We start from the raw sequence: 12,534 nt of genomic DNA on the forward strand, positions 1-12,534 counted from the left end.
TTTTCTGGCCCTCTCCACTCAAACATTGCCTCCCTAAAGAGGTATCCTCTGATACTTCCAGGATCTCCAGGCTCTCAGTGGTGTCACCATGATTTCTTTTCTTTTATAGCACTTAGCCTCTGAAATGATCTGTCTCTGTTCTGAATATTTGTTTACTTGCTTGTTGGTTGTCTCTCTCCCGACACACCAAAGTGGAAGCTCCATGAGAGCAGGGAACCTCTCTGTCATGTTCACTTCCATATCGCCTGCATCTAGAACAGTGCCTGGCATGACCGTGGGTGATCAATAAATAGCTGTCAAATAAATGAACAAATGGAGACCAGGCAGTGGAAATAAAACAAAACCAGAATCTGATATGATCCCAGCCCTAGGCACTCAAACGTGGAGGCGCAATGAAGGCAAATTGGCATTTATAACACAGTGTGATAAGCGCTTCCATAAAAGCCAGGACCAGTGCCATGGGGCCTCTCAAAGAAGTACCTACCAAGAGTGTGTGTGAGCATGTGCAAGGGCAGGCTTCCTGGGGAAGTTGTGTCCACACTGAGACCTATCGGATGGTAGGCTGTGCAGGGGAGTGGGGGTAGAGGAGCGGGTCTCAGGCAGGGACACCTGACCATACAAAGGGCCAGAGGAGAAGAGAGCACAGTGAGGGGGTCAGAGCACAGCACCTGCAAACCATCTGGCCTGCCCGGCTGGTGAAGGAGTGTTACTTCCTCCCTGGGCTGCTTGAAGGAGGGGAGGCCATCATCTGATGCAGGGCATTCATTCTTTCATTGGTTTCTTCAACATTAACCACTGGGACAACATGCCAGGACTTGTGTTAGGTGCTGGAGAGTCAGAAATGAAAAGGCTGAGGCCTCTGTGGCTGGAGAATCCAAGCTAAGCTGTGAAGATAAAAGAAATCTCATCCAAAGGCCACACCATGAGACCACAGCCACTCTGCAGAGGGCACTTCTGGGTTCCTCTGCCACACATGTGCCTGGGCCGTAAGGCTGAAGCAGGGACACTCCCACCATCCCTGCAGGGACTTGTCCCTGAACCAGTCTCACTACCTGCCTTTCTGTTTACATGCTCACACGCTGGCTCTCCACATATACAGGTATGCACATCACCTTTGCTCTGGTCACATGTACACACCCACACTTGTCCTCATGCCCTCTCACAGGTGCCTATGTCTTCTCACACACTCACCCACTGCACCCTAAGCAGTGAACCCAGGATGCGGATATTCACAGCTCACACGACACAGTCCAGTCCTCTGGAAGCTCCCATGCTACTTGGAAGGACCACATGGGTTCCAGAAATACTCCCCCAAATGTTTATAATCTTACAGAAAAACCAGTACAAAGTAATGAAATCTGAACCAGGTGTATCCTACATGATGCGGTTACTCAAGCAGGCTTCTTGAACAAAGAATTTGAATCAAGTCTTCAAGTAAGTCATGGAATGGTGAAAATGAATAGAAAAGAGGGGTTTTTGTTTTTTGGTTTTTAGATATACTGAGTCAGGCAACAAAAAAGGTAATGTGTTGATTGATGCATGGAACTGAACAGTCAGGGTTGTTCTGGCTTCAGGCAGTGTTGGATTCAGAGGCTAGAATGATGTCTTTTGTATTTCCCAACTAGATTCTCCCCATATGGGAGGCCAGACGGATTTTAATGATTTAAGTGGATAGAAACTATCTTTGCCAAGAACTCTGGCAGAAAAAGCTTAGAGGACTCTGACTGGTCCTGTCTGAGGTCACAGGCACATTTTTGAACCAATGCTAATGGTCAGAGATGTAGATTCTCTAACTGGCTAAGCCTGAGGCTTGTATCTACTTCTCAAGCAGCCCAGCTCCATCCAAACCACATGGAATAGGTTTTTTTTCTTTTTTTTTTCTTTTTAAAAATTTTTTTCTTTTTATTTATTTATGATAGTCACACACACACACAGAGAGAGAGAGAGAGAGAGAGGCAGAGACACAGGCAGAGGGAGAGGCAGGCTCCATGCACCGGGAGCCCAACATGGGATTCGATCCCGGGTCTCCAGGATCGCGCCCTGGGCCAAAGGCAGGCGCCAAACCACTATGCCACTCAGGGATCCCTGGAATAGGTTTCTTAAGAGGAAGAGGGGCCGTGTTATCCCAAGTGAGGAATGAGTAGTAGACAAACCAACAGAACTCAAATACCCCTTCCTTAAATATCTGTCCCTCCCTCTGTCATTATAGCATTTTACACTTTTAAACTCTTCCACATGATTTATCCAGTGTGCTTATCAGGAGATAATCCTAAGCTAGGCATGGTTATAACCCACATTTTACTATAGATCAAGAGCACTTCCGGACTTGAGTGAACCTGAGTTTGATAGAGTTGATAGAGAATCAATCTGGAGTCCCTTGAGTCATCTCCTCTATAAGGAAAAATGACCTGGGAGCTCACAGGTAAGGCTTCCTTCACAAGAAGGAAGTGGGGAATGAGTTCTTGACACTGACTTTGAGGTGCCTTTGGGACATCCAGATGGAACCACCCAGGAAGCAGTTGGGTATATGAAGCTGGAACTTCCCTTCAAAGATACTCACTGCCACACTCAGGGCTTCTTTCAGCCTATGCATTAAAGCAGCCAGTCAAGGGGCCTCCATTCAGAAGACAGTGGGATCAAGGCCCTGTCCCAGGCAGGATGTATGGGTGGAGTTGTATAAAGGGAGGGAGGGAGGGTGTTGTATAAAGGAGAACTGTCTAGTCTTGGCTTTTCCATGCTAGAGAACCAAGATCAGCATGGGATGGTGGGGAGGGGGTGGCCCTAAGCCCAACTGAGAGGATCCATCACTGACATCACAGACCACCCATAACTTCCCTCCTTCCTTGGTGCCTCCATCACTCTGCATGGCTGTGTAAGCTGGTTTCCAACAATGGTCCCCAATGATGCATACTCAGGCCATGACGTAGTCCCCCTTCCACACTGAATCCAGGTTGTAACACACACTATTCAATAGAACACGGCAGAGGTGATTCAGTGCCAGTTCCAGTCTCAGCCTTTAAGAGAAATAATGACTTCTACTTCCTCTTTCTTAGGTTTGCTTTTGAGATCCTTGAGTCACCATGTAAGATATCTGGCTACCCTGTTGAAGGGACCATGTAGAGAGCCCACATGGAGAGGAAGTGAGGTTTGGCTGTTCAGCCTGCAGATGACTCTGGCCCCAGCCTTTATCTGAATGCACCTGCATGAGACACCCCTAAGTAAGACGAGCAGAAGAACCATCTGGCTGAACCCAGTCAATCCACAGAACCATGAGAGGGAATTAAATAATGATTATTCTAAAGCCACTGAGTTTTTGGAGTGGTCTGTTATGCAGTGTCAGATTAACAAAACATTCTCCATTGGGGGAGATTGACTGGTATTCCTGAGTCTAGTGCCCCCTTCTTCACTGCCCCCCAAGACCTAACATGGTTAAGTTACTGACCATGGTTGGTTACTGACCAAGTGAATTATCATATTAATAACTATTCCAAGCAGGCCAGCCAATTTTCAGGATAAGTCTAGAAACAGATGCATGCATGCATGCTGTCAGACTCCAGGACTGAACTTCCAAAAATCACAGCAAAACACCCAGTTCCCACAGGGCTGGAGGCCAAGACAGGGGGACTGGCTGGCCACCCAGCTCCATATCTGAGTGCTGGTCCAGAGAAGCAAATGGCAAAGCTCAGGTACCATGTAGATGCCCTTGCATGGCTCTGAGATTGAAGGCTGTAGTGTAGGGGTAGGATGGCTGGGCCACCTCCCAGCCTGGCTGACAGAGCAGTGGGCCAACTGAGCATAGCCCCGCTGCCTTGGTCAGGACTGGGTCCCTCCTATATTGTCGCATACCAGACCCGGTGCTTCTGCTGCAGCTTTTGTGCTTCATTGGCCCTGAACCATCTCTTTCTGACTCCCATATTTGCAGGTCTGAATACCACCTCTGCAACTGAGATCACTTCTTTGTTCTCAGGACTCTCTCTTTCCTCCAGATCTCCAGGCTCACAGGGTCATTGTCATATGTGACTCTTGTCCACTACTAGACCATGAGCTTCTAGAAAGTAGGGACTATGGCTTCATTTTTCCCTCTAATAGATTCATTCACTCAACAACCTAGAATCTGCCAGTGTGTCCATTTGATACAGAAGGTGAAAAAATAGTGGAGGCATGTTTGGTCCAGTTGGATAGACAAGCGTGGGTATGGGCAATTATTACACACTAATACAATGCCAGAATGAAGGTGTGGATACAATACAGTGAGAACATCGAGAAGTACCTGGGTCAGCTTTGGGCAAAGCAGGCCAAATGAAATTAAAATTCCCTAGTGATTCCCTAGTGATTGTTTCATGCCAGACTCTGTTCTAAGCACTTCACTTATTTTTGTTTGTTTTCATTATTTTGAAGTGCTTAAAAGAGTAAACTACTATTATTTTAGAATAGGTAAATATAAACAAACTGTACAAAATTCAAAAGGTGCTCATGCCACCCTAAGAGCCTTCCCAGAGGAGCATACCCCTTGCCCACATTTTGTGCCTTCCAGACATACTATATTTTATGAATAATATAAGTCTACATGCACATGTGTCCACATGCACACAGATTGCACACACACAGTCTTTGTATAAATGGTTGCACAATGTTCTGCATTGGGGTTTTTAAAAAATTCATTTAACATATCTTAGAGCTCATTTCATACCACTGGAGAGATACCTCATTCTTGGCTAATGACAGCACATTATCATAGTTCCATTATATGAATATACTATAATTTGTTTAACCAATCACCTCTTAATGGCAATTAAAGCTTTTTTCTAACTGTTCAGTATTACAAATAATGCTACCATGAATAACCCTGTGAGTGTGTTATTTTGAACAAGTGTCATGTATTTACAGGATACATTCATAAAAGTGGAATTGTCGGATCAAGGGTAAGCACATTTGAAATGCTAACTGCTCTCCATCCGACACTGAGTTCTTAAAGACACGCCACTAAGCTTTACACAGCTTTTCCTCTAAGGCTTCTGCTAGAACTCCTTTTCACCATGGCCCAAGGACCCAGGCCAGCAGAGAAGGAAGAAGAGGAGAGGGAACAGCATTTCCTGTAAAATTCTCTCCTTTTTCCTTCTTTATCTTATACATGTAAATTTCATATGCAAATGTTCTATGTAAATTTCACAATTGTATATGAAATTCATATTTAAAGCATAACTTTTAATAATACAATAACACTTAACAATACAAATATGAAATAGCTAACATAAATAATATACACTTAAATATAAAATTCGATGGGAGAGTGTGTGGTCCCGAACAACCTGCAGCTGCCTTGGGGACCACAGGCCTACGCCACCAGAGGCAGGAGGACTGGTTCTCCTGGGCGATTCCCAGGTGAAGTCTCACCTGCAGCAAGTCCAGCCTTGAGGTTCACGAGCCAACATGTGGCATCTTTATGTCAGTTTGGGCCGAGCTTCTTTGTCACTGCCTCCAGAAGAGACTGTGTGATGCTGCTGCTGCTGGTGGGAGAGCTGGACCGAGCGCAGGTGGCGGGGCTTCCTGGGGGAGTGGATGTTCATGGATGTGACACCTGGGAGTTCAGGAGGGGTTGACCAAGCAGATTAGGAGTGGACAAGGTGCCCAGAAAAAGGAAGAGCCAGGTGTCTGCAGAGGCGAGGAAACAGGAGAGGTTCCAAGAACTGGTGTGGCTCAGAGCAGCTGGGGCATCATGTGTGAGGTCGGGTGGCTGGCGCAGGGGGTGCACACCACGGACACCGGGCTTTGTGATCAATCTGATTCATCCTGATTTTTCAGATGAAGCGAACAGAGTTTCACCCAAGCAGTAAACACAGAGATAAACGAAAAATCGGTTTCAGTTTCCTGCACTCCCAGGGCATCCCCGCTCAGGGTTCAGATCCGTGAGATCCACCCCAGCTCCGCAACCCGGTTGCCCCAAAGGGCAGTCACCTTTGGAGACCTGGCATCAATAGGCCCCACAGGGCCGCACCTAGGGCACCTGTGACTGCTGAGGGTGAGCTGCCTCACCCTGGCTCTGTGAGGGAGAAGGCTGACGAGGAGACAGGCCACGGGCATGCTAGTGCCCCTCTCCATGTATGTGTGTGCACGTATGGGTGTGCACATGCTGGGCATACACAGGAGACCAATAACCGTTTCCAAACTGGACCCTCACGAATATTCTCTAGCATTTGCTCTTCTTCCAAAGTCAATACCTTATCTCAGTGGCCCTTTGGAGTTTTGGCCCCACAGGTGGGTGAGGCAAGGAGGAGAGGATGAGGCTGGCAGGAAAGGACTCTGCCCCCTGCGGTGTCTGTCTTCTAGGACTTCAGAGGCCCTGAGTAATCCGGGAATGCTCACTCATCCCCACTCTCACCCACTCGGGGCTCCAGACACAGTGGCCCATAGCCATTCTCCAAAAGCACATGGCTCACATGTGAGTTCCTACCACAAATACAATGGCTCCCTAGAGCACAGATGGGTTATCATCCGGTTCCAGAAGCCGGAAGTCCAAAAACGAGTCTTAAGGGGCTAAAATCAAGATGTTCCTTCTGGAGGCTCTAGGAAGGAATCAATTTCCTTACCACTTCCAGCTTCAAAATGCCACCTCCTTCCTTGGCTCATAGCCCCTTCCCCCATCTTCAAAGCCATCAGGGTAACATCTTCGATCTCTCTCTTTCTGACCTCTGATTCTGTGCCACATCTTCTCTCTCTGAGGCTGACACCCCTGCCTCCCTCTTAGAAGGGCCCTTGCGACTGCACCTAGGACCAGCCCAGATCATCAAGGATAATCTCTGCATCTCAAGATCCTTAATTTAATTACATCTGCAAAGTCTCTTTACCACGTGAAGTAGCTCCTTCACAGGCTTGGGGCATTTGGACGTGGACATCTTCAGGAGTCACTGTGCCTCCAGAGATCACCCTGAGCTGTGGCCCAGCAAGCCGCTCTGCACTCTGGTAGGTGGAATAACGGCTGACTGCAAAGTCACTCTGGGGCTCAGATCCAGGCCATGCCGTATGCACAGGTGTGGGGCCATGTCCACCCAGGGGCAACACTTCTGTCTAATTCACACAAAGCTACCATGTAGGCCAGCAGAGGCCATGCCTGAAACACCCATCCCCTTCCATCCCTCCTTCCCCCTGACCAAGACGTACTCATTCTTCAAGGCTCAGCTCAGTTCAGGACATTTCCCTGACTTTCCCCTGTGGTCCCTCTCCACACTCCCAGCTGCACCCATCACACCTTCTCTGGGCTTCCACTTTACCTTGTATTTTCCATATCCTGGCACTGACCACAGGGCATTGGGAGTGGCTGTCTGTAAGTCTGCCTGGGCAAGACCTGAGCCAGGGCCCAGAAGCTCTCCTCTGGTGCCCTACTGTTCCCTAGGCCCTGTCATCCTTATTCCCAGGGCAGATGCACCTTCTAGGATCTTCCAGCTCCTGCTTTCTTCATCCTCCCTGGAACAGACCTCAGGGCTAGAGAGTCCGCATGAGGGAAATGGAAAGAAAGCAGAGGTGGTCCTTGCCTCAGAAGTGCTCCCAGCCTTGGGGTAGCCTACCTCCTAAACAGAGAACCCCAGAGTACACTGTGAACAGGCTGAGGTCCTGCTTGCCAGAGGAGCCCAGGCTGTGACTGGAGGGCCATTAGCCAGAGAGGCTAGAAAAGTCAGAGAGGCTGCGTGGAGGAGGCAATCTTCAGGAAAGGGAGAGGAAGGAGCAGAGAAAGATAAGAGATGCAGGCCAAAGGAAAGATGAGCTTTCCCAGTCTCCTCTTTCCACAGAGGCCCAGAGAGGGGAAGGTCTTGCCTGAGGCCACCCAGTAAGCCTACAGAAAAGGGGGCCTGGAGCCCTGGTGTCATAGCTCCCACCCCATGCTGTGCCAGAGAACAACATTGTCCCTTCCTTCTCTGACCCCCCCTCCACTCCCACCAGCACAGCCAGGCTCCCCCTACTTGGGAACCCTCCCCTGCTTACACACAGAGGATGGGTACCTCACACTTTTCCCAAGGGCTCCCCTCGAGCCCCCATCCCTCTCTCCTGCCTTTACCCCACCTCCCATGTCCTCCTGTCTCTCCATATTTGTCTTTCCCTTGTCAGTCTGTCTCTTCTTGACTATCCATCATGGAAGGACTGCTCCTTCAAAGAGACAAAGTTCCAGATGAATCTGATTAGATTCAGACTAGAAGAGTCTCAAAATTCAGGAGCCCCTCTCGGAGCCCGGATCTGTGCCAGGATGGGGGTGGGCACTGTCCCCAGCAGAGAAGTGGGTGGGGAGGGAGCTGAGACCCCAGGATCAGAAAAAAGCCAACTGCTTCCTCCATGGCCGCCCCCACCCCTTTGCCTTCCGCACCCCAGTAGCTGTTAGCACTCCAAGCCAAGCCCATTCCCTGGCAGGCCTGCGGGAAGCGTTTGGGGCAGAAAGGCCCTTGTGTTACAAAACCCCAGGGCTGTTTCCTATGGCCACAACCTGCCCAGATCTGGAGAGAAGGCAGAGAGGCTGACGAGGACTAGGACTAGTATAGAGGACGCAGCTGTCATTCTCAAGAGAGTCGGTGAGGCCGACCCAACGCTCGCGGGCTGTGTGGGGGGGCTGGCTGACCGTGTTCCCTGTCGTGGCCACCAGACACTGGATGAAGGCAAAGGATGAGGCGGAGAGGGTGTGTGAGGCCCAGGTGTGGATTTAGGAGCTGGAGGAAGGTTCCCAGTAAGAACAGAAACATAAAGGGCTACCTGCCGTATCCTCGCCCGCAGCTCGCAGCTTGGGATACCCCATTAGCAGAGCCCCAAAGAGTTTATTGGGACTGGGCTTCCAGGAAGAAGTGGGGGTGGCTGGGCACCTGCCTTGGGGCATCTGCGGCTCACTCCCCGGGGAATGTATGGGGCACACCTCGGGCTCATCCTATTGGAGGAAGAGTCTGTTCACATCTTCAGAGACTCCTCGCCCCCTCACCCCTGGGTTGAGGGTGGCCCCTGGGAGCAGTAGCCGCCCTTCCCTTCCAGGGGATGCCGAGTTTCTGGGGCTTCAGAGGAAACCTTCGAGGATAAAAGCAGAGGGCGGCTGAGGCCACCCTGCACCTGGCAGCGTCCCCCAGGCTGTGCCGGACTGGGCGGACGGAGGCGCCGTGGCCCCGCACCCCAGAAGTGTCAGCACACACCCACCGCCCCTCCGAGGGGCCACCTGCCAGCCCCGTGCTGCCCGACATTTGGGAGGGCTCGGCGGCCTGGGACCGGAGAGCAGGTGTGGCCTCCTCAGGTGGACCAGACTGATCGGGTCTGGATGAAGAGAGAGGAGAACAGAAGGCCGGACAGCTCAAGTAGGATGTTGAGAAGGATCTGGGGTGTGCCCGGACCTCATGGCAGGGTGAGGGCCTGGGAGGAGGGGCACCCAACCACATGCACTGGGGGAAGCTTCCCAGTGGGAGGAGAGGGCATCCTAGGGGGCTTGTGGAAGGTGAATACTTGAGGGTTTGGGGTTGAGGTGTCAGCTTAAACGGAGACATGGAGCTTCACTTTCCCCCCAGATCTCACTAAAACAGTGAGAGAGGGGAAGCTCGAGGACAACCCAAGAGGAAATAACCACAACCAAACCTGGGAAGCTGGCAGATGAGCATCAGTAACTGACCTACCAACAGAAAGAGAAAGCTTAGTCCAAAGCCAGCAGTGGGGGGTGTGGGGGCACAAGTGAGATGCCCCAAAGCCTCGGAAACTGGGGTAGTGGGAATCTTCTCAGGCTGGGGGGAAAGAGTGAGTTACAAGAGGGGGTGTTGTTGGAGGTTGTTCAAGGAACAGTCAGATCCCAGGAACCCTTTCCCCTTCGCCACCCTGCTGGGGGTTAGACACAGCTTGGGGGGTGCTGAAGAGAAGGCAGGAAATTAGGGAATCCCGTGCATATTGTGATCCCACCCCCAGCACTCCCTCTGCTCCAGGCACCCCTCAAATGCTGGCAGATATAGCTTTCCCCTCTGAGCAGGAGGTTAGAAGTGTCTCCTCTGAAAAGTCTCAAGGGGAAAAGCTTAGTGCTGATATTTGGGGGTGTCCTGACAAATGGCACACTCAGATCTCTCTCCAGCAAAGACAATGTTTGGCAAGCCCCACCCAAGATGACTTAAAAAATGAATGTTTCGAGAACAGAAACAAAACGCTGTTGGAAATTGAAGACATGATAGCAGTAGTAGGTTTGGAAGATAAAGTTGAGGAATTCTCCTAAAAATAAGAAGGGGGGGCAGGGAAGACCTAGAAATAGAAAGTAGGAGAGAAAAGATTTCAGCTATTGGAGGATTGGTCCAGGAGATCCAACATCACAGAGAGAAGAGCCTGGAGAAAAAGTGAAAACAGACCCATACCAGGCACAGCTGTGTAACATTGCACACAAACAGGGCCCTAGACAGGCTTCTCCAAGAATGAGGGGGTGACAAAAAACAGGTCACATGCTGTGATTGTCTCATCAGCAGGACTGGGACACAGGAAGACAATGAAGGAATATCTGAGATGGTAGAGCAAATAGTCTCCAATCTAGAATCCTCCATCAGGCCAAATGACCAATAATGTATAAGAATAAAGATAATTCTAGATGTGTGACATCACAATCCCTCCTGGGTAATATTTTTCAGGAAACTACAGGACAAACTTAGAGTAAACTGAGAGGGAAAGAAAGGACACAGCAGGGCCACCCCAGAGAGGAGGCAGAGAGCCACCCCCAGAAAGGCTTTCCCACCTCCTGCAAGCCCACTAGCTCTGGGCTGTCTCGCCATCCTGAGGACAGAGGCCTGGGTGAGCCTGGCCCAAATCTGCTCTGCCCTGGGCTTGTCTTGACCATGTGCTCATGAAGCACATGCCCTCCTGTCCTGGCCTGTGGCCACCGGACAGGACTTTCTGGTTTACCCTGCTCCTGAAGACAGGATGTAAGCTGTAGGGAGCTTATAATGAACGGAAATGTGTAAAGCAGCTCACTCTTCTGACAGGTGTCTTGCATGTGGCTCACCCCCCCCACCCTACCAGATACCCTTGGCTCACTCAGGGCCCTGTCCAGCGATGTCCCCAGAAAGGGCTTTTGTAAATTGTTGGCAATTCCGAAGCCACACAGTGGCCCAGGGACTCTTTCAGCTTATCTTCTCTCTATTTCCAACCAACACCAACAGCCTTTCCCTTAGATGGCAGGTTTGTGTTTGCTATTCCAATTTTCAATTCCCTCTGTCTGCCCCCTCTCCCATCCCTAATCCAGATCCATCCTTCACCCTTCTCCACCCCACTCCAAACCCAGGAGCTGACCTTTACAATCACCTGGATGGGCTCTCTTGTGTGTTGGGTTCACTGGTGTCCATCTGAGTCCAGCCAGTGGAAGTAGCAGCAGGACATGGAGGAAGAAGGGGAGCGAGGCCAAGCAGATTAGCCCTGGCCCCTCTCGTCCCATCACAGAAGGTGGCTCTACCATCTATTCAAGGGGGCCCTGTCCTAGAGCTAGAGCTCTCCCTCGGAGTCCTGGGAACTGCTTCCTCCTCTTGATCTCTCAGGTCTAAGGGTAGTAAAGGCTCCCCAGGCTTCCCTTAACTCTGCTCGCACCTTCTAGATCATCCCTTCATTAATCTTTCCCCAGTTCCCCGGGCTGTGTGCTGTTTCCTGCCAGGGTGCTGATGGATACAAATACGAAATACTCCACTATCTGGGCAGACATATACACACAGAAAAACTGAATGAAAGGATCGTGGGTAGAGGGCGATCTGATCAGGGAGTGGCACACAAAAGGCTTCTAAGGTACTAGTAACGCTGCACGTAACACGTGCACAAGTGCTCATCTTATGATTGCTCTTCAGATTGTATCTATCCATTCAGTACACTCCTCTGAATGTATGAAATATTTCACAATACAGATTAATATTTACAAGGGGCACATGGGAGGCCTCCGGAGGCAACGTCTTATTTCTTGACTTGAGTGATGATTACACAGGTGTTCACTTTAAAATAACTTGTTAAAATGTATAGTTATGTTTTATGTGTTTTTCTATGTGTGTGATATATTTCACAATAAAAAATTTTTCAGAAAAAAAGAGATTGTCTACCATGCTGTTATGTGATGTCATCTCCCCCTTCTTGTTCCTAAATTTCATTAAATCCTACTACACAGCCAGTGTTGGTGGTCTCAGCCTTATTGTGGTGGCCCTTTGGGGAACAGAGGACCCCAGAAGGAGAGGGGAGTCTGGGCAGGGGTGATGCAATGCAGAAAAGGAGAAGAGGACGATAGTAGGGACTTCAAGCAGAAGCAGAACAATGGAGACAGAGCAGAGTAAACCTCATTGTCACCTAGACTTCCCCAAGACACTGGGAGGGGAGATGTAGGTCTTAACCTTATCTGTGATAGGGATTCAAGCCAATGCATTTAAATATTACAGAAAGGAAAAAAATAAATAAATCAATAAAAAATAAATATTACAGAAAGGGTTAGAGAATTTGGAGACACTCTAACAACTCTAAGATAGGTCATATAGGAGCAAATAGGATGGTGGATGTGGACATGTTTTATGAATACCAGCTAGT

This window comes from Canis lupus, chromosome 17 (assembly GCF_003254725.2).
Source record: "Canis lupus dingo isolate Sandy chromosome 17, ASM325472v2, whole genome shotgun sequence".
Lineage (NCBI taxonomy): Eukaryota > Metazoa > Chordata > Mammalia > Carnivora > Canidae > Canis > Canis lupus.